The 19838-nt window shown below is 40.3% G+C and overlaps 1 protein-coding gene across 1 annotated transcript in view; it reads right to left on the bottom strand.

Annotated features, from left to right (window-relative positions):
• TPRG1 (tumor protein p63 regulated 1) overlaps positions 1 to 8791 on the bottom strand; it is a 136988-nt gene extending 128197 nt beyond the window's left edge. Inside the window, exon 1 of the mRNA XM_063620537.1 lies at positions 8757 to 8791. The gene's annotated coding sequence lies outside the window, so the exon portion shown is untranslated. The remainder of the gene's footprint in view (positions 1 to 8756) is intronic.
• Between the last annotated feature and the right edge of the window lie 11047 nt (positions 8792 to 19838).

Below are 19838 nucleotides of genomic sequence, written 5' to 3'. Positions count from 1 at the left end.
CAGCTCACTGCAACCTCTGCCTCCAGGGTTCAAGTGATTCTCCTGCCTCAGCCTCCTGAGTAGCTGGGATTACAGGTGACCGCCACCAAACCCAGCTAATTTTTTTGTGTTTTTAGTAGAGACAGGGTTTCACCATTTTGGCCAGACTGGTCTCGAACTCCTGACCTCGTGATTCACCTGCCTCGGCTTCCCAAAGTGCTGGGATTACAGGTGTGAACTATCACGCCCAGCCCTGGATACTACTCTTGAGGTTACCTGAGGGGTTCATGGGTGGGTTTCCCCGGTCATCAAACTTATTTCAGTCAAAAAAGATCCATTTATCTCTTACTGGATTTCTTCTGAAGCTTTTATTTGGGGGGGAAAATGTTCAAATTTGAAAACTGTTGGACTAAATTATTCATAAGTTTCCAGTTCAATGAGTCTACAAGATTTGATTAATTTTTCTTCAGTGTCCGGAATGTTTTAGATGGAAGCCTATAGAGATTGTTCCTAAATGGTTTTCCCCATCTCATCTTCATCATGTGACTCCAACTGAGCAAATTGGTTCTCTTGTGATTAAAAAGCTGTAAGCTCACAGGAATAAGATTGTGATAACGGTCACGAATTTGGGTGCCTATTGTGGAGATTATAGGGTGTTGTTTTATGACTTCCCTCTGACTCAAATAAAAATCCATATAGATCAGAGCTGCTTGGGACATGCAGAGTGGAGAGCTGGGCATCTCACCCAGTCTAGGGCCAAAGACATACTCGAGCCTCAGTAACTATTCTTGTACTTAAGAAGGAAATAATTTAAAGTTCTGTTGAGCTTCTCACAGCATGTATTTATTTTTAGGGAGATTTTCTCAAAAATACATAAAGAAGAAAGTGATAAAGACAAAGATACTGACTAGAGAATTTTTTGAGATTACAGATCCCTTGAGATGAATTTTCTTAGACGTTTGAGTGCATGCTTCTACCACTCATCCAGTCTGGGTTATGATAGCACTTGAGTTCTTGACTCTCGTGGCATTGATCCTACTATTCTGTAATCACCATTTACTTTCCTGTCTTCACTAGTGGGCCATGAGCAATTCCAGAGCAGGAACTGTGCTGCACTAATCTTCATAGTCCAGCACTTAGTATAGGCATGATATAGAGCAGCCATTAAGTTTAAATTTCTTGGATGGATGAATGGATACCCTGCCTGTTTCTTGGCACTACTTCAGATTGGAAGGACAAGGCTTATATTTGTTTTATCTGTGCACATTACCTCATACACGGCGAGTGCTCAGTAAATGTTTGTGGATCGAGTAATGAAGTTGTGTGCTAAAGCATGAACAAAAGCATCTTCTCTCACAGACACATATAGGAACTCATACCACAGTCTTTAATCTACAGAAGCTCATAGTCTAGTGGAGGTGACAGAAACACGAGCAGATAATGGCAGCCTTTTGTGATAGAGCCATGATAGGAGTATGTGCACAAAACACCATAGAGACAGAAGATGGTTAGCGGGAAGAGGGGAATGCGAGTGTGGGAAGTTAGAGGTGTGGAGTAAGGCACCTCAGAGCTGACTGTAGGGGTCAGGCAAATGTGTGAGGTGTGAGAGGAGTGTGTTCCAAAAGTGGCAGGTAATATGGTGTGTGCAATTGAGATGTCAGCCGCCCACCCTCAGACCCAATCCCTTGAAGATCTGGTTACAGTTGGTGAAAACTAACATTTCGCAATGGGAGGAGAATTTGAAATTCTTCTCACACTTTCTCTGTATTCCCTTCTCTCTGCCATCCCCTCCACACCTGCTGAGAATTTTCTCACAGCCAACCCACTTACACATTCTGGCCTTGGCAGTGTAAATATTCCACTTGCCTTAAGAATTTCCTGGGGTTAACAACTTTATCAAAGATTTAGAGAGGTCATGGAGAGGTGTGTCACATTGTGTATGGTCCAATATTATATCATTCATCTATTTCTCACTTCTCTCTTTTCAGAATAACAAATTCTTTCTTGTTTATGTGTTTGGTTTTGGTTAGAAACATATCTACTTAATCTACATATCTAGATCTCTTGGGTTCTCCCCTTCACAGCCCCTGTCCAATACTGAAATTCTCCTACAGGAATAAATTCTATAACTAGCTATTAATATAAATCTATATAAGGATTTGTGAATTAGAAGAGAGTTGGCAGGAGAAGCATCTGAAAAAGTAAAACAAAACCACTCTGTAAGCCAAATATTGAATTGAGTGACTTATCTCAGGCAATAGCAAAAGTGTCCTACTTTGCAACTGGCCTGACCCTGAAGACTGTGGGACAGAAAGGGGGCAGAAAAGTGGTCGCATTCTGGGGAGTAGAATAAATAAGACTAAATCACCAGTCCCCCAACCCCAACCAAACACACATACAAAAGAGAGAGAAAAATACAGAAAGAGAGGAAAGAGCAACACGCAAGGCTAAAGATACTGGTCCTGATAATGCACTCGGAGAGCCTGTAAAGACTCAGATGTTTTCTCCATATACAGATGAACAAGAAAGAAGCAGAGTGATAAAAAAAATCAACCAATGCCAACAGCTGAGACCTGCAGTAGCCTTTGTTGTTTTCTCTACAAACCAAATAGAATCCCTGATTTTGAATCTGCTGATTCAGAAGCTTGGTGGTGTCAATGCCTACACATTAAAACAAGCCTCTGTCCCAGTTATTGAGACATCCCAGAGGAGTGCGTAGATTAATGCCTACCAGAGATTACTACCTTCCCAGCATTAATCCTGGTGCCAGGCAGCAGTGAGAACAAACATTCCACAAGCAGATGTTCCTGCCTGGGAGTTTTGTTTAAGGAAGTCACCCCAAAACCTCGGTTTCTTGTTAGACCAACTGTGACTTTTTACACCTAGATTTTATAAAATTCATGGAAAGTATTCATCTAAGTTCTGAAAATAGTATTTTTCCCTCAAAATAAAAACTCCAGCCTTTATTATTCTAATGGTTTTTATTAATAAACATTTTATTGAACTATGACATGCACTCAAAAAATCATAAATATGCAGAACAATGAATTATCATAAAATAAGAATACCAGTGTGATATGGTTTGGCTGTGTCCCCACCCAAATCTCATCTTGAATTGTAGCTCCCAAACTTCCCACAGTGTCATGGGAGGGACCCAGTGGGAGGTAACTCAGGGGGCCGGTCTTTTCCATGCTGTTCTCATGATAGTGAATAAGTATCACGAGATCTGATGGATTTATAAAGGGGAGTTTCCCTGCACATGCCCCCTCCTGCCTGCTGCCATGTAAGATGTGTCTTGCTTCCCCTTCACCTTCTGCCATGATTTTGAAGCCTCCCCAGCCATGTGGAACTGTGAGTCAATTAAACCTCTCTCCTTTATAAATTACCCAGTCTCTGGTATATCTTTATTAGTAGCATGATAACAGATATTAATACACCATGCAAACAATCACTGAGGTCAAGAAATAGAACACTACCAGCACTGTGACAGGATTATTTTTCTGAAAGTGACTCTTCAGTTAGTTTCACATGATAAAATCCAACAGGGCTGCCAAACATTTTAGATATTATCTAACTCAACATCTTCATTTTACAAATAAAAAATTAGATCCTCAGATGGGAGTAAGGAAGTGACTTACTTCAGGTCACAAAGTAAATTAATGGAAGCAGTAGGGTTTCAGGCTCCTCTTTTCTGCTTAAACTGCCTCAAATCCCTGAGAAGTCTTTGTTGGCCTATGAAGCAAGAGAAACCTGCTCTTTGAGAGAGGTGATGTCAGCAAGCTGGCTGGCTAGAAGCCCCCTAGCACTCTACTCTTCACAAAGACAGTCGGAACAATAAATAAACAACTACATTTTAATGAAAATAACCAAGGAAGGGCACCAAAGTGCATCAGGGGAGTAACAGAAACCCTGGTGAACACAGAAACTTGGGATTGTTATGTAGAGATGGGAAGGAAATGCCAGGCCTCTACCACTCCATCCCTTTATCAGGATCACCTCAGAACTAGGAGGAACTTCTGTCTACAACAAGGAAGAAAGCAAGAGGATCCTAGGAATCCCCATCAACACCTTGGACACCAACAGATTTCAACCCTGGGATCCCCTGCAGTGCTCACAGGCACTAAGCCCAGCTGTGGGAGCTGACTGGAGTCCACAGAGCTGTGCTCCCTCCAGAGGAGAAGCTGACACTGTGCCCTGCCTCCTATGGCCCACACAGCTACTGCAATACACTGTCTTGAATTAGAACTATGGCTAGAGTGTGTCTTGCTCTAGCAGTGAGTAGTCATGGCTCTCCTTTATCCTTGAGGCTAAGCTACTGCCAAACCACCCCAGACCAGTGGCCAAATATCCTCAAGCCAAGCCACAATCAGCTGTTACGGCTTTCTCTGTTGGGTCGAGCAGAGGTGAAGCCACTTCACCTACCACTCCCTCTGCCTTTTCAGCTAGAGCTGAAGCAGGACTGTGCCTCTTGGGAAATAGTACTTTAGCCACTAAAAGAAGTCACACCTCCCTAGTATCTAAATTGAAGCAGTTCCCTTCATTCCAGGAAACAGAGCCTTGAACACCAAGAGTGGTCATGCACCCCAGTACCTAAGCTGAAGCAGCACCCTGCATCCCAGGAAAACAGTGCCTGGGTGGCCCAGAACAGTCACCATACCCTCAGGCCTGAGCTGATACAACACATCACCCCCTAGGGAATCAGTGCCCTGGTTAAGCTGAGCAGCTTTGCATCTCAGGGTTGGGCTTACATAGTACCCCATGCTCCAAGGAAACAGAGCAGTGGCTGAGCTGAGATATCTCACCCTATAAGCCAAATAAGTCTAGTACCCTTGGAGCTGGGTGTCTTAGCTGCCGAGACACCCCTCTTCCTGGGGAGTGAAGTCATCATTGTGCTGTCCCCTGCCCAGCACCAGGGCTCAAATAATAGCCATGATCCACCATTCTGGGGTACTGTTGCCACTGCACCTGGCCTCACAGAGGCTGAGATACTGCTGAGCCCTGAAATCCCAGGGTCTATAGCTACTACTACACAGTATCTCATTCCCTGGGACTCAGGTAGATACTGAGCCCTGTTGGCACAGGTTTCCAAATTGCAGCCATACTCTGCTCTGCAGGTCCAAACCTCTAGAACACTCCCTTTTCCCCACAGATGTGCCAGTACTGTGAGCTCCCACCCATGGGTAGAATCACAACCATGACACAGACCCCTGAGCCCGAGCTGCTAGGAGATGCCTCAGAGTCACAGATCCTGGCTCTGCGGGCAACCTATATTCAACCAGCCAAAGAGAGAAAACTTGCAGACAAAGACCTAGGGGTCACAATAGGTTCATGTATCACTGAGCCCAGGACCTTCGCACCACAGCTGCTATGATTACCTGTACCTGGAACCCAGCACCACCACAGCTACTTGTAGGCTATGTCAGACCTGATAACAAAAGGGATCTCCTTGGCTAAGTCTCTCCACTGTGGGAAAAGTAAGGAGAGGAGAACCCCAAAGCCCTTGACACCTAGAACATTAACAACCTATGCTGTCATGGCCACAGGCTTCTACAGCCTAGGCCACTGAGGTGCCCACACTTACTACTGATGTTGAATACAGCTAAAGAAGCTGCACAGATATCATACCATTACACCTATGCAGAAAAACAGTCACTACGCCCTTCGCAACCAGCAGGCAAAAAAAGACAACAGCAGGTGAAAATCTTTCTTTATGAAAGCTATTCTAGAAAGTTTGCAAGAGATGATTGACCAGATGCACAGACAGCAACACATGAATAAGAAACATGAAAAAGCAAGAAAATATGATGCCACCAACAAATTATAATAATTATCTAGTAGCAGACCTCAATAAATAGAGAAATAAATGAATTGCCAGAAAAAGGAATTCAAAATAATCCTCTTAAGGAACAAGAAACAAACAACCAAAAACATACAGACAGATGATTCAACAAAATCAGGAAACCAACTCATGGTATGAATGAGAAATTGCACAGAGATAATAGACATACATAAAGCAGCAAATAGAAATCCTGCAGTATTCTGAATAAGTTGATTAATAAAAGAGATAGCTTCAACAACAGACTTGATCAAGCAGAAGAATCTCTGAATTTGAAGATAGATAATTTGAAATTACCCAGTCAGAGAAAAAAAAAAAAGAAGTAAGAATGAAAAGGAGTGAGATAAAGCTTACAAGACTTATGGACACTACTAAGTGAACAAATATTTGTATCATGGAAGTTCCAGAAAGAAAAGAGAAGGGAAAGTGTATGGAAAACCTATCTAATAAAATAATAGCTGAAAGCTTCCCAAGTCTGGGGAGAGATACGCATATTTAAATCTGGGAAGCAAAAAAGTACCCAAAAAGATTAAACCCAAAAGCTTCTTTATGAAGCACAGTATAGTCAAACTGTCAAAAGTCAAAGGAATCTGGGCAATGCAACAAGGCTCCAATTCCACAAAATATTAAAAATTAGTTGGGCATGGTATCATGCACCTATAGTTCCAGCTACTCAGGAGGCTGAGGTGGAAGAATTGCTTGAGCCCAGAAGTTCAAATTTGCAGTGAAATGGAATTATGCCACTGCACTCCAATCTGAGTGACAAAGCAAGACCTCATCTCAAAAAAAAAAAATTAAAAGTCAAAAATAAAGAGAGAATTCTAAAAACAGCAAGATAAAAACATCAAGTCACATATAAGAGAATCCTTGTAAGACTAAACAGCAGATTTCTCTGCAGAAACCTTACAGGCAGGTAGCAAAGATGATGATATACTCAAAGTGCTAAAAGGAAATTATTGACAACCAGGAATACTATACCCAGCAAAATTATCATTCAGAAATGAAGTGAAAATAAAGTATTTCCCAGACAAACTAAAACTGGGGGAGTTCATCACCACTAGATTGGCATTATGAGAAATGCTCAAGGAAATCCTGCAACTGGAGGCAAAAAGTTAATATTCACTATTAAGAAAACATCAAAATTTGAAATTCACTGGTAGAACAGATACTCAAAGGAGAAGGAAAAAAAGAAGCAAACCTTAAAATGACAGAAAACCATCAAACTACAATGATAGACAATAAAAGAGAAAGAAAGAAACAAAGGATACACAAAACAACCAGAAAGCAATTCACAGAATGACAGGTGTAAATTCTCATTTATCAATAACCATAAATTATTTATCTCTTGAGGATCATTATAAAGACCTTCCAATTCATGTCCCTTAAGTTTTACTCTTTTCAATTTTTGCCTACTGAGTGTTAATCACACTGCATTACAAATATCTGTTAGCTTGCCTTAACTTTCACATCCTGTTCACTAGTACATGAGCTCCTTGATGATAGGGACCAGGTTTTATTTACTGTGGTATCCATAGCACCAAGTAGAGCACATAGAAAGCATTCATTATGTATTAGCTGAACAAATGAATCAGTAATAAATATCTTTACTACATGGAGCACCCATGACAGAAAATGCAAAGGGAATTTAGCTAAGAGTCTCTCTCTTCAGGTATTATGAAACTAGAACTGACAAGAGAAGATTTGAAATCCTTCCTTCTAAACCTGGCTTCAAAGTTAACAGTTCTCAGAAATGTAACAAGAATGGCAATTTAGAAATGCAATTTTTCTATGCTCTCAGGCATCATGATCTTCTGTCAACCAGTTTTCTTTAGTTATTGCCTGTGATTGGGCTCCATGAGTAAATTGTGAGCTTGGTGAGCTTCCTGTGCCCTGATTTGTCCCTCCTGGATCCCCACAAAATCTGTAAGCCTTTGTGCAGCCCAGTGTGTTCAGTTATAATGTCTTTCACGGAAGATGTTTGCATCACTAGAGACAGACAGAAGAAGGAATCACTTGCTTCTGCCTGAAACCACCCTGAGGGGTAAGTGATGAATATCAGAGTATTCCCTGAAAGAGGATCTAGGTATACAGGAACTAGAGAAGAGGCTTATCCTAAACCAATGGACAATATTCAGGAGTAGGCATTCAAAAGGGGCGGAACAAGACCAGGAAGGAGAGCCCAGGTCTTAAAAATAGACGTGGCTAACTTCTCATCTTGTAGGGCTGTAACTGAAGGATAATTTGTGTTTTAATGATGAAATATACATTAAGCTCCTAAAATGCTGAATGCTAAACAAGACACCAAATCTGAGAAAATAATTAGATGCACGAAGGCATCCAAATAATATCATTCTAAAGCTACTTTGACCCATTTCCACTCCACCTGTGTTAGGATGTTACCACCTAGAATTCAGCCTGTTCTGCAAGATGCCAGGAAGATTTAAATAGATCCAGAGAGCTCCACCCAGGGAGAGAGAAAAGACAAGAGAGCTAGAACAACAGGAGTAGCTCTCATTAAAGTAATAAAGGTCAGAGCACAAGTGTGGAAAGAGGAAAGTAGTTTTAAAAGCAACATTCAGATTCATTCTAAGATGATTTAATAAAAGTGGACAGTTCAGAATGCTAAAGAATGAAAACTAAAAAATACTTTCATATTTTCTTGCTGAAGGCAGTTAGATAAAAGACTGATGAAGAACGATAACATCTGTCACAAATAGCCTTTTCTTTTTCTATATTTCCATAAAATAACAAAACAATAAAAATATGTGCACATATGAAAATATAATTATATACAACCATATGTGTATAAATGTGGTCATAATATTTGAAAGTAAGAATACATGTATATTTACATGTGAACTGCTACAACTACTGAAAAAGCAATGACCAAAATTAGCCAGAATAGACAGTAAAAATGTCCTGAGAAAAGTAAAAGACCTACCTATGCTATTCGCATTTCCTTGCTTCTGTGAATATTTATCTCAAAGCTGGCTCATTGCAAAGGGATGATGTTTGGTTTTGATCAGTCTTTCTGTAAATGTATGACTCAATCACAAAGCAGCTAAGAGCGGAGTAGGAATATGGATCAGGGAAAGATTAATGAAAGCACTCATTGTGAAGAGTGGTTGGTAATGCCATCTTTATATATTAAATGTACATGTATGTTGTAATCATACCTCTCAACTTCTTTATCTATAAAAATATGCATATTGATGCCAGGCCTGCTTACTCTACACAGTTTTTGTGAAGATTAGATGAAAAAAGTTGTGAAAGTACTCTGTAGATGATGAAGTGCCTTGATCTTTCATCTTTTGAAGAGCTATTAGCATTCTTATCATAGAAGTAGGAGGCAATAAAATAGAATAATATCTGTGCAGAGGCTGCTGGCAGTTCCTGAAGGATGCCAAAGAGAAAGTGAGGATGCCCAGAGATTTGAGGGAAAGCTTTTATCTATCTTGATGAAGTTAACATTATTGGCAAGATGTGGGGGGTGACAGGGAGGAGAGGCGATGTGTTTAGACCAGGGATGTGTCAATTCTTCCCAGAAGGCCAAGGAAACCAGATAGAAACTGAAGCTCACAGGGCCAGAATTTGATGCTGCCCACATCACCTGTGAACACGCTTACTATGTCAATTCTTGCCTCTAGAGAATTTTTGCAGAACATAAAGGCAGTGAAAGAACATCTGTGGCTTATATAATATGTCCTATTTGTCAATAGAGAAATTCAAGTGAATGGATGTCTCACTATTCCTTAGAGCTTTTCTTTTGATATAGGTTTCACCAGTAGTGGGTTAGTTCAGAACATTAGTGTTTGGCAGTATCTCTGTATCTAAGAACTTCATCGATGACATCGTATAGTGCTTAAAGAGATCACCTAAATGATGTGACTCTAAAATGTATTCCCTGTTAACTATGAGAGAAGCTCTATCTTCCCTTTTAAATGGGCTATAGCCAATCTATAATAATCAGATCTATTTCTACTTAATATTATTCCTTACTTCTTCTCCTGCATCCCACCTAAAATAGGTAATGTCAGGCTTCAAATGCCTTTAGTGTTTGACTGTGAATCTCTTTAATTCTCCCACTAAAGCATAATCAGTGGGTATACTTATTCGAAAGTGCTATAGAGAGTAGCTAAAACTAACTCTCCATTTGGAAGTGACAGAATATAGAATCTTCAATTTAGGAGAGGCCTCATGTGCTAGTTCAATACCCCATCCGGGATAGGTATCTTGAAGAACGTTCCTTTGGATAACTAATAATGTTACCTAACTGTAGATTTATGTCCCATGACATAAATGGGGCAAGCCAGCATATTATCACAAGCTATTCTGGTATACTTGAACATGTGAAAAGAGAGGAATCATTTGAAATAAGTGACCTTTCCAGCTAGATTTTTTTTTTACTCATCATCTCCTAGGGGTAAATCCAAGTATATCCCTTATTCCAATTTTTTTAAAATAACAATTCTATTTTATTTATAATATCAGAAAATTGACAACTATCTAAATGTAGTTTAGGTAGAATATTATATAACCATTATAACTAGCATTGTACAAATACAATAGAAAGATATCTATGGCATTTTTTTTAAATCAAGCTATAAAAAGGACATAGTATGATTGTAGTTTTTACAAAAATAAAATACAGATATGTATAAAAGAACATTTACAAGGTTATCCACAAAAATGTTCACATTAGTTTTCTCTGGGTAATGGGATTACAGGTTTTTTTTAAATTATATTTTCTAATTTTTTACAATGAAAATCTTATAAAAAGTGACAAATGAGAAAAAAACAGCATTTGTTCCAATAAAAATACTCAAAAATCTAAAAGGTGCCTACATTTTCATTACAGATTTCTCTTTCACCATCAAGGAAAAAACTATTCTATTTTGTAAAGGAAATGCATTAAAGTTTGGCCTTCAGAAAATCTCCAGAAGTAAAAGTCAGAAGAAGATGAAAATTAATGCCCTAATAGAGACTATTTCCTGTACACAGATAATTGGGTTATTGGTCAATGACTTTTATCTGCCCACTGATATGCAAAGGCTGCATACAGGAAAAAAAGTCAAAAGAAGTTCTGAGGAATGGAGACAGACAGTGTCTCTTGGGCAAGGCTTATCTTACAAGAAGTTATGAAAGTGCTATACAGGCCAAGAAGTTACAAACCTGTTATGTAAATTATATGAGGGAAAAAGGAGGGAGGAATGTTTGCTTAGAGATAAGCCCAGTGCACTTCCAATGAACAGATCTTCTGAGAACAAAGCCCTAGTTATAGATGGACTGCACAGGGCTTGGCAGAAGTTCTAGTCTTACAGCAAAAGACTACAGCAAGTGATGTGGAGGAGGAAAAGGGAAGGATGGCAGTGACTGTTTTAAACATAGGGCTGGGAGACAGGATAGTAAAGGCAGGCTATCCAGACGAGTGATTCCACACCCATTGGACCTAGAGCTTAGGCCCCAACACAAGCCAGGCTCAAAAATGCTGGTCTGAAACAAAACAGAGTAAGATATTTTCCACCTTTACTCTTTCATTGTGCCAAATTGGCTAGAAGTCGTAGCACAACTCACCTTTCTCTGAGAAGAGGTCAAAAGAAAATGCCTGGCCGAAGGGAATCCATGTCCCAGCACACATCCCTAAAGGTCCTCACGTCTGTTAACTCTCGAATGAATTTTCTGATGTCAGTGTTTCTTGAAATGCATCTGTTCTCTAGTAGAGGTAACATTACTTATATTGCATTGAACAGGTTTTCTTTTTTTCAATTATCTTTTCTTTTTATTTCTTTGACTTCTGCAGAAGTTCAATTCTTGCTTGTTTTCAGTTTTTGAGCTTTCACTCCATTTGGGAGTTCAGCCAATCAGTTGCTGAACCAGACAACTTATTATAACTTCCTCCATTGGAGCCTAAAATATGTCTTTACTTTTGATTTAAATACAACATTGTGGGTGATATATCAAGATTATTCACTACAACTCAAAGACACAAATGTTTAGAGAATTAATTACGTCAACCCTTTCAGAAGATAATGGGTAAGGAGCAATTCAGATAAAAATTGATTCATTTCATGCAATCAATACCTTTATCAGAAGATAGACCAGCATATTAGAGAAAGCCTTGGAGTCAGAAAGACTTGAGCTTGAATCTGGGCTCTGCAACTTACCAGCTACCTGAGTTCGGGTGGCAATTTAAACCCCTCAGCCTCAGTTTTCTCAAATGTCAAGTAGATCCACACATCTTACAGGACAGTATAAGAATTAGATGAGGCTGGGCACAGTGGCTCACGCCTGTAATCCCAGCACTTTGGGAGGCCGAGGCAGGCGGATCACAAGGTCAGGAGTTTGAGACTAGCCTGACCAACATGGTGAAACCTGGTCTCTAATAAAAATACAAAAAAAAATCAGCTGAGCTTGGTGGCAGCGTCTGTAATCCCAGCTACTCAGGATGCTGAGGCAGGAGAATCGCTTGAACCCAGGAGGCAGAGGTTGCAGTGAGCCAATATCGTGCCACTGAACTCCAGCCTGAGCGACAGGGTAAGACTCCATCTCAAAAAAAAAAAAAAAAAAAAAAAATTAGATGAACTTGGCCAGGGTGGCTCATGCCTGTAATCCCAGCACTTTGGGAGGCTGAGATAGGAGGCTCACTAGAGCCCATTGGTTTGAGACTAGCCTGGGCAACATGGCAAAACCCCGTCTCTACCAAAAGTACAAAAAATTAGCCAAGTGTGGTGGTGCGAATCTGTGATCCCAGCTACTCGGGAGGCTGAGGTGGGAGGATCACTTGGGCCTGAGAGGCAAGTGTTGCAGTGAACCGAAATGGTGCCACCGTGATTCAGGCTGGGTGACAGTGAGACTCCATCTCAAAAAAAAAAAAAAAAAACTTTAGATGAACAAATGAATCTAAAGGCCTAGAAAATATGATAGGATTTCAAAACAGTTTGAGGTCTAATAATTGACTGAATCTATGCTAGAGGAATCTGAACAATTGTGAGCAGAATATATGAAATCTAGTGATAGTGGGGAATTCCTGAAGAAGTAGGCATCAGGAAATCCAGGTTCAAGTATAATCCATTAATCCATTTCTTCTCTAGCTTTTTTTTTTTTTTCATATGTACTAGGAGAATACTGAACTACTTGCCCCCCACCTCAATTTTCTCTCTAATTATCCTGGTCTAGGACTCTACTCAGGTCTGGTGTGGAGCCCTCATTCTAATACAAGATGGAGCTCTTACAGGTCATTTATAAAACAAGTGAAATACCAAATCAGTAGGACTAAAAGAGCTGGAATATATTTATTTTTATCATCTTTATCCTACTATAAGTCAAAAGGTGCTAAGTTCATGGTTAAATGTTTGCAGGAAATTGCATATTTAAGAGCACCAAGGGTAGGAAATTAGAAAGAATACGTTACTAGGTTTTTTGTTTTGTTTTGTTTTAATTCAACAAGGAAAAAAACATTGAATGGTAGGGACCTTCTGTCTGGTTTCATTAGCTGTTCCCTCCCAGCAATGAGATCAGCACTTCAGAGAGGACCAGCCTTCCTAGCCTGGGAAAATTTCCAGCTAGACCTGGTCAATCCAAGAAAAATTCCCCTCTCACCGTCACCAATCACAACACTTTGGGTCATCATTGACTTTCCTCCAGTTTATGAAATAACCCAATTGTAGCTTTCTGAGTTTTTTTACATAGTGAAAACTTCCATTTAGTGTTTATCTCACACAGAACAAAGATTCTATCTTTGTCTATTGACTATACGACTACAATTCAAAGATAAATTTTTAAAAAATAACTTGCTACCTAAAGCTTAGAGCCTAGTAGAAGCATTAATGACTTAAGTATCAAATTTAAATTGGAAATATTTAAAATTAAACGTTCTTATTGTATCACATGAGGTATGCACATCTATCATGGAGTAAAATACAATCCTTGGAAATCATATTTTTAAAGACAATTAAATGACAAATAAAAATCTACAGAATAATGCTATGTGAAAAAGTAGGGTCCTAAGCTATACATACCATATGGTTTTTCAAATCCTGAAAAATATACAAATAAGCAAAGAAAAATGTTAGAAAGTAACATATTAAAATGTTAAAGGGGGCTTATCTCTGGAAGGAGAAGGTTTACAAGATGTAGAATAATTCATCCAATGCACATATGCATTGAAAACACATGCTGCAAAATGTTACGAATATTATCTCTGGCTCACTGGCTCCTGGATTATTCTTACTCTCTTTTTTATAACTTTCTACATTTTCTAGTGTTCTTTGCTTTGGGCATAGATACTCCTTAGGACTGAAAGGAAAAAAAAATCTCTGAAATACTGTTTCAAATCACTGAGCCAGGCTGGGTGCGGTGGCTTACGTCAGTAATCCCAACGCTTTGGGAGGCTGGGGTTGGGGGATCACTAGAGCCCAGGAGTCTGAGACCAGCCTGGCAAAACCCCATATCTACAAAACATGGCAAAACCCCATATCTACAAAAAATTTCAAAAACATACGCAGCTGGAGTAGCATATTCCCATGGTCCCAGCTACTTGGGAGGCTGAGGTGGGAGGACTGCTTGAGCCTGGGAGGTTAAGGCTGCAGTGAGCCGTGATTGTGCTACTGCACTCCTGCCAGCCAGCCTGGGTAACTGAGTGAGATCAGGTATCAAAAAAAAAAAAAAAAGATTACCCAAGCTGGCACCTTCAAAGGTGACAGATAAGCAAGTAATCACAGAAGAAAAACCCATCAAAGATAATAGTGACACAAGGTTCTTAGAAGGGCTACATCCAGGTCAGAGATCACTGTATGTGTAGGACATGAAAATGCACTTAGTTTTTAAAGTCCACCAAATAAGGATATTGAGCCAACTCATTTCTACCTCCTTAATAAGCTTTCCCTAACCACCAAACCCACTGGACAGACAGACTTCCTCAACAAGATGAAACAATACACTCACGCCAAGGTAAGTGCCTTTTATCTCCAAGGGAACTATAAGCTCCACTAGGTAAGATCCCATCCGCTCTGCTGTTGCGAATCTCACCCCTACTGCTAACACTGAGTGTTCTGAACAAAATAGATACTTAATAAATGTGTATGATGTACACCATGCAGGGGATGGCAGAAGCACAAGGGCAGAGGAATAAGAAGAACATAGAGGTAATCAGTCTAACATTGCCAACTGCAGGATACGTGACCTTGATGATGACAGTACGGGAAGATTTTAATGAGGACAACAGTGATAACACAGGCAGAGAGCTACTGCTTTGCTAAATGTTCCCTTAGAGAGATTGATCTTAATAATTATTTGGCCTCATTTAATTTTTCTTATTATGTTGTAGACCATACATAAGAGCAAAAGAAGGAGAAAGAAATCTTCCCTTAAGCCCACTATGCAGGGAAAATGAAAGTAAATAATTTTTCTGTATATACTTGCAGACTTTTTCTATATTTATCTGTACATAATATCATTTTTCTACTTAAACAATGGAGTTATGCTGTCAGTGTTGTTTCATAAACTGCCTTTTACACTTGATACATAAAAGGATACCAATATTGACAATGGTGGCAATACTTACGAAGCACTTACATGTGCTATGCACATGGTTTTATCTGCATTGGCTCATTTCAAACTCATCACAGCCTCACGGTTCAGGTACTCTAATTATCCTCATTTTACAGATCAAGAGACTGAAGCTCAGAGGGTTAAGGAGCTTGCCCAGGGTCACACAGTTAGTAACTGATAGAGCTCTAAGTTCATCAAAAGTCACTCTGTTTCCAAGCCTGTTTTCCACTAGTAGCAGTAGTTGCTACTCTACTTAGTTAATAATTTTCTTATACTTGAAAATTACTAAGAGAATAGATCTTACATGTTCTCACCACACATGAAAAATTATAACTAAGTGAGGTGATGGGTATGTTAATTAGCTGGATTGCGGTAATCATTTTGCAATGTATACATATGTCAAAACATCACATTGTACACGATAAAGATATATAATTATTATTTGTCAATTATACCTCAATAAAGCTGGAAATAAATAAATAAATTCCTATAATGACATAATAGTGGCTGTATAAGGTTCTATTATTTACTTTCTATTTTTTTTTTTTTTTTTTTTTTATGAGACGGAGTCTTGCTCTGTCACCCAGGCTGGAGTGCAGTGGCGCAATCTCGGCTCACTGCAAGCTCCGCCTCCCAGGTTCACGCCATTCTCCTGCCTCAGCCTCTCCAAGTAGCTGGGACTACAGGTGCCCGCCACCACGCCCGGCTAATTTTTTGTATTTTTTTTTAGTAGAGACGGGGTTTCACCATGGTCTCGATCTCCTGACCTCGTGATCTGCCTGCCTCAGCCTCCCAAAGTGCTGGGATTACAAGCGTGAGCCACCGCGCCTGGCCTACTTTCTATTGTTAATTATTCATGTCGCTCCTTTTTTACTTACTTTTATAATGACTATGCACTGAGGGTTCTTGTAGATAAAACTTTTTATAAGCCTTAATTTCTTTTTCAGTATAAATTTCCAGAAGTGGGAGTGCTGGATCAAAGAGTATGTAGATTTATGAATCTTGGTATACGTGGCCCAATTCCTCCCCCAACCTAATGTTATATCAATTTAAGTTTCGTACAATACATGAAGGTCCATTTTCCCACAGATTAGCAGAGGGCTTTACAATTTAATCCTAAATTAACTGTTTAAAACATGTTAGTCAGATATTTGTTTTAATGTGGACTACTTTTTTTAAGTTATGAGATTGGAAAGTTGGGGTGTGCATGTATAAGCAGACACTTTTATTAGTTTCATCTTCTTTGTCTTACTGCTCAGCAAGAGCTCTTCATTGCAGGTACTATTGAGGATTAATAGGTAAGAATAATGATAAAAATTTTCAAAATGGACACACCAATTATGCAACCTTATGAATTCCTAACTAAAGAGTAAAATAAACCATACTAGTTGGCTTCCAAAGTTGTTGACATGGTTTGGCTGTGTCTCTACTCAAATCTCATCTTGAATTCCCATGTGTTGTGGGAGGAACCCAGTGGGAGGTAATTGAATCATGGGGGTAAATCTTTCTCATGATAGTTAATAAGTCTCAGGAGATCTGATGGTTTTAAAAAGAGGAGTTCCCCTGCAAAAGTTCTCTCTTTTTGTCTGCTGCCATCCGTGTAAGACATGACTTGCTCCTCCTTGCCTTCCACCATGATTGTGAGGCTTCCCCAGCCACATGGAACTCTAAGTCCATTAAAACTCTTTCTTTCGTAAATTGCCCAGTCTCAGGTGTGTCTTTATCAGCAGTGTGAAAATGGATGAATACAGTAAATTGGTAGCAGTAGAGTGGGGTACTGCTGAAAAGATACCCAAAAATGTGGAAGCAACTTTCGAACTGGGTAACAGGTAGAGGTTGGAACAGTTTAGAGGGCTCAAAAGAAGACAGGAAAATATGGGAAAGTTTGAGACTTCCTAGAGACTTGTGGAATGGTCTTGACTAAAATGCTGATAATAATATGAACAATAAGGTCCAGGCTGAGGTGGTCTCAGATGGAGATGAGGAATTTGTTGGGAACTAGAGCGAAGGTGACTGTTGTTATGTTTTAGCAAAGAGACTGGTTGCATTTTGCCCCCGCCCTAGATATTTGTGGAACTTTGAACTTGAGAGAGATGATTTAGGGTATCTGGTAGAAGAAATTTCTAAGCAGCAAAGCATTCAAGAGGTGACTTGGCTGCTGTTAAATGTATTCAGTTTTATAAGGGAAGCAGAGCATGAAAGTTTGGGAAATTTGCAGGCTGACTGCGATAGAAAAGAAAATCCCATTTTCTCAGGAGAAATTCAAGCTGGCTGCAGAAATTTGGATAAGTAACGAGAAGCCAAATCTTAATCCCCAAGAAAATGGGGAAAATGTCTCCAAGGCATGTCAGAGGTCTTCATAGCAGCCCCTCCCATCACAGGCTGGGAAGCCTAAGAGGAAAAAGTGGTTTTGTGGGCCAGGCCCAGGGTCCCCATCCTTGTGCAGCCTAGGGACTTTGTGCCCTGTGTCCCAGCCACTCCAGCCATGGCTGAAAGGGGCCGACATACAGCTCAGGCCATGGCTTCAGAGGGTGCAAGCCTCAAGCCTTGGCAGCTTCTACTTGGAGTTGAGCCTTCCAGTACACAGAAGTCAAGAACTGGGGTTAGGGAACCTCTGCCTAGATTTCAGAAGATGTATGGAAATGCCTAGATGTCCAGGCAGAAGTCTGCTGCAGGGGTGGGGCTCTCATGGAGAAACTCTGCTAGGGCAGTGTGAAAGGGAAATGTGGGGCCAGAGTCCACACACAGAGTCCCTACTAGGGCACCACCTAGTGGAGCTGTGAGAAGAGGGTCACTCCCCCAGACCCCAGAATGGTAGATGCACTGACAATTTGCACTGTGCACCTGGAAAAGGCATAGATACTCAATGTGAGTCTGTGAAAGCAGCTGGCAGGGAGGCTGTACCCTGCAAAGCCACAGGGATGGAGCTGTCTAAACCATCGGAACCCACCTCTTGCATCAGTGTGACCTGCATGTGAGACATGAAGTCAAAGGAGATCATTTTGGAACTTTAAGAGTTGACTGCCCTGCTTGATTTTGGACATGGATAGGGCCTGTAGCCCTTTTGTTTTGGCCAATTTCTCCCATTTGGAATGGCTGTATTTACCCAATACCTGTACCCCCACTGTATCTAGGAAGTAACTAACCTGCTTTTGATTTTACAGGCTCATAGGTGGAAGGGACTTGCCTTGTCTCAGATGACACTTTGGACTGTGGACTTTTGAGTTAATACTGGAATTAGTTAAGACTTTGGGGGACAGTTGGGAAGGCATGATTGATTTTGAAATGTGAGAACATGAGATTTGGGAGGGACCAGAGGTGGAATGATATGGTTTGGCTCTGTCCCCACCCAAATCTCATCTTGAATTCCCATGTGTTTTAGGAGGGACCCAGTGAGAAGTAACGAGTCATGGGACAAGTCTTTCCCATGCTGTTCTCATGATAGTGAATAAGTCTCGTGAGATCTGATGGTTTTAAAAAAAGGAATTCCCCTGCAAAAGCTCTATCTCTTTGTCTGCTGCCATCCACATAAGATGTGACTTGCTCCTCCTTGCCTTCCATCATGATTGTGAGGCTTCCCCAGATACGTGGAACTGTAAGTCCACTAAACCTCTTTCTTTCATAAATTGCCCAGTCTCATGTGTGACTTTACCAGCAGTGTGAAAAAGGACTAATACAGTTGTAGATTTGATTTGCATAATTAATTAATTCTGCATACAAGAATGTCTTGAACTTGGGTACTCCCCCTTTTTCCTATGTGACATACATTAACCTCCCTAGTGCAACTCTAAATAGCATAAAAGAGTGCTCCATTTAATTGATTAATTCAGACACATTTTGGGGGAAACTTCTCTGGGCCAAGTACTGTGCTGGGGAAAAGAGAGAGGTGGAGAGTAGAAAGCAACCAGCAAATACAATTTCTTCCCTTAAGGAGTAATTGTCTGTGAAAGAGTCAGATCTACAAACAGATAATTACAAGATGTCTAGATAAAGCATTAGGCAATAATCTGTATAGTGTGCAATAGGGGCACTCTCAGTGCAACTGCAGAAAGTCACACTGAGCTGTCTGGATACCTATGGATCTAGGAGCTCTTCCACAAGGCAAACCACTAGAGACACACCAAGTATTCAGTACAATCTGTGGCTGAAAGCAAGGTTTATATGTCACTCTAGGAAGTTACCTTTTGGTGATCTCAGTGATGGGTGAGGAGAGCCACCACTGGGGAAGTGACAAATGGTGTGCAAAGCTTTCCATTCTGGATCAAAATAATATGTCTGTGCCTGCTTATAAAGAGTAACAATGTCCCAATTGAGAACCAGGTAGAATTGGAGACCCAGAAATGTATGGTTGCAGCCCCATGTAAAAAGAAGGAATCTTAACTGTGCATGACCTCCAAGTCGACAGAAAGCATCAGACAGCATAAGGATATATCATAGATGTTGGTAAGTTGACACAAATGCACTGCTAGAGGAG

The sequence above is a fragment of the Symphalangus syndactylus genome, chromosome 17 (genome assembly GCF_028878055.3).
Source record: "Symphalangus syndactylus isolate Jambi chromosome 17, NHGRI_mSymSyn1-v2.1_pri, whole genome shotgun sequence".
NCBI lineage: Eukaryota > Metazoa > Chordata > Mammalia > Primates > Hylobatidae > Symphalangus > Symphalangus syndactylus.
Note: the sequence above shows the minus strand (reverse complement) of the source record. Positions and strands in the feature narration are given on the sequence as shown.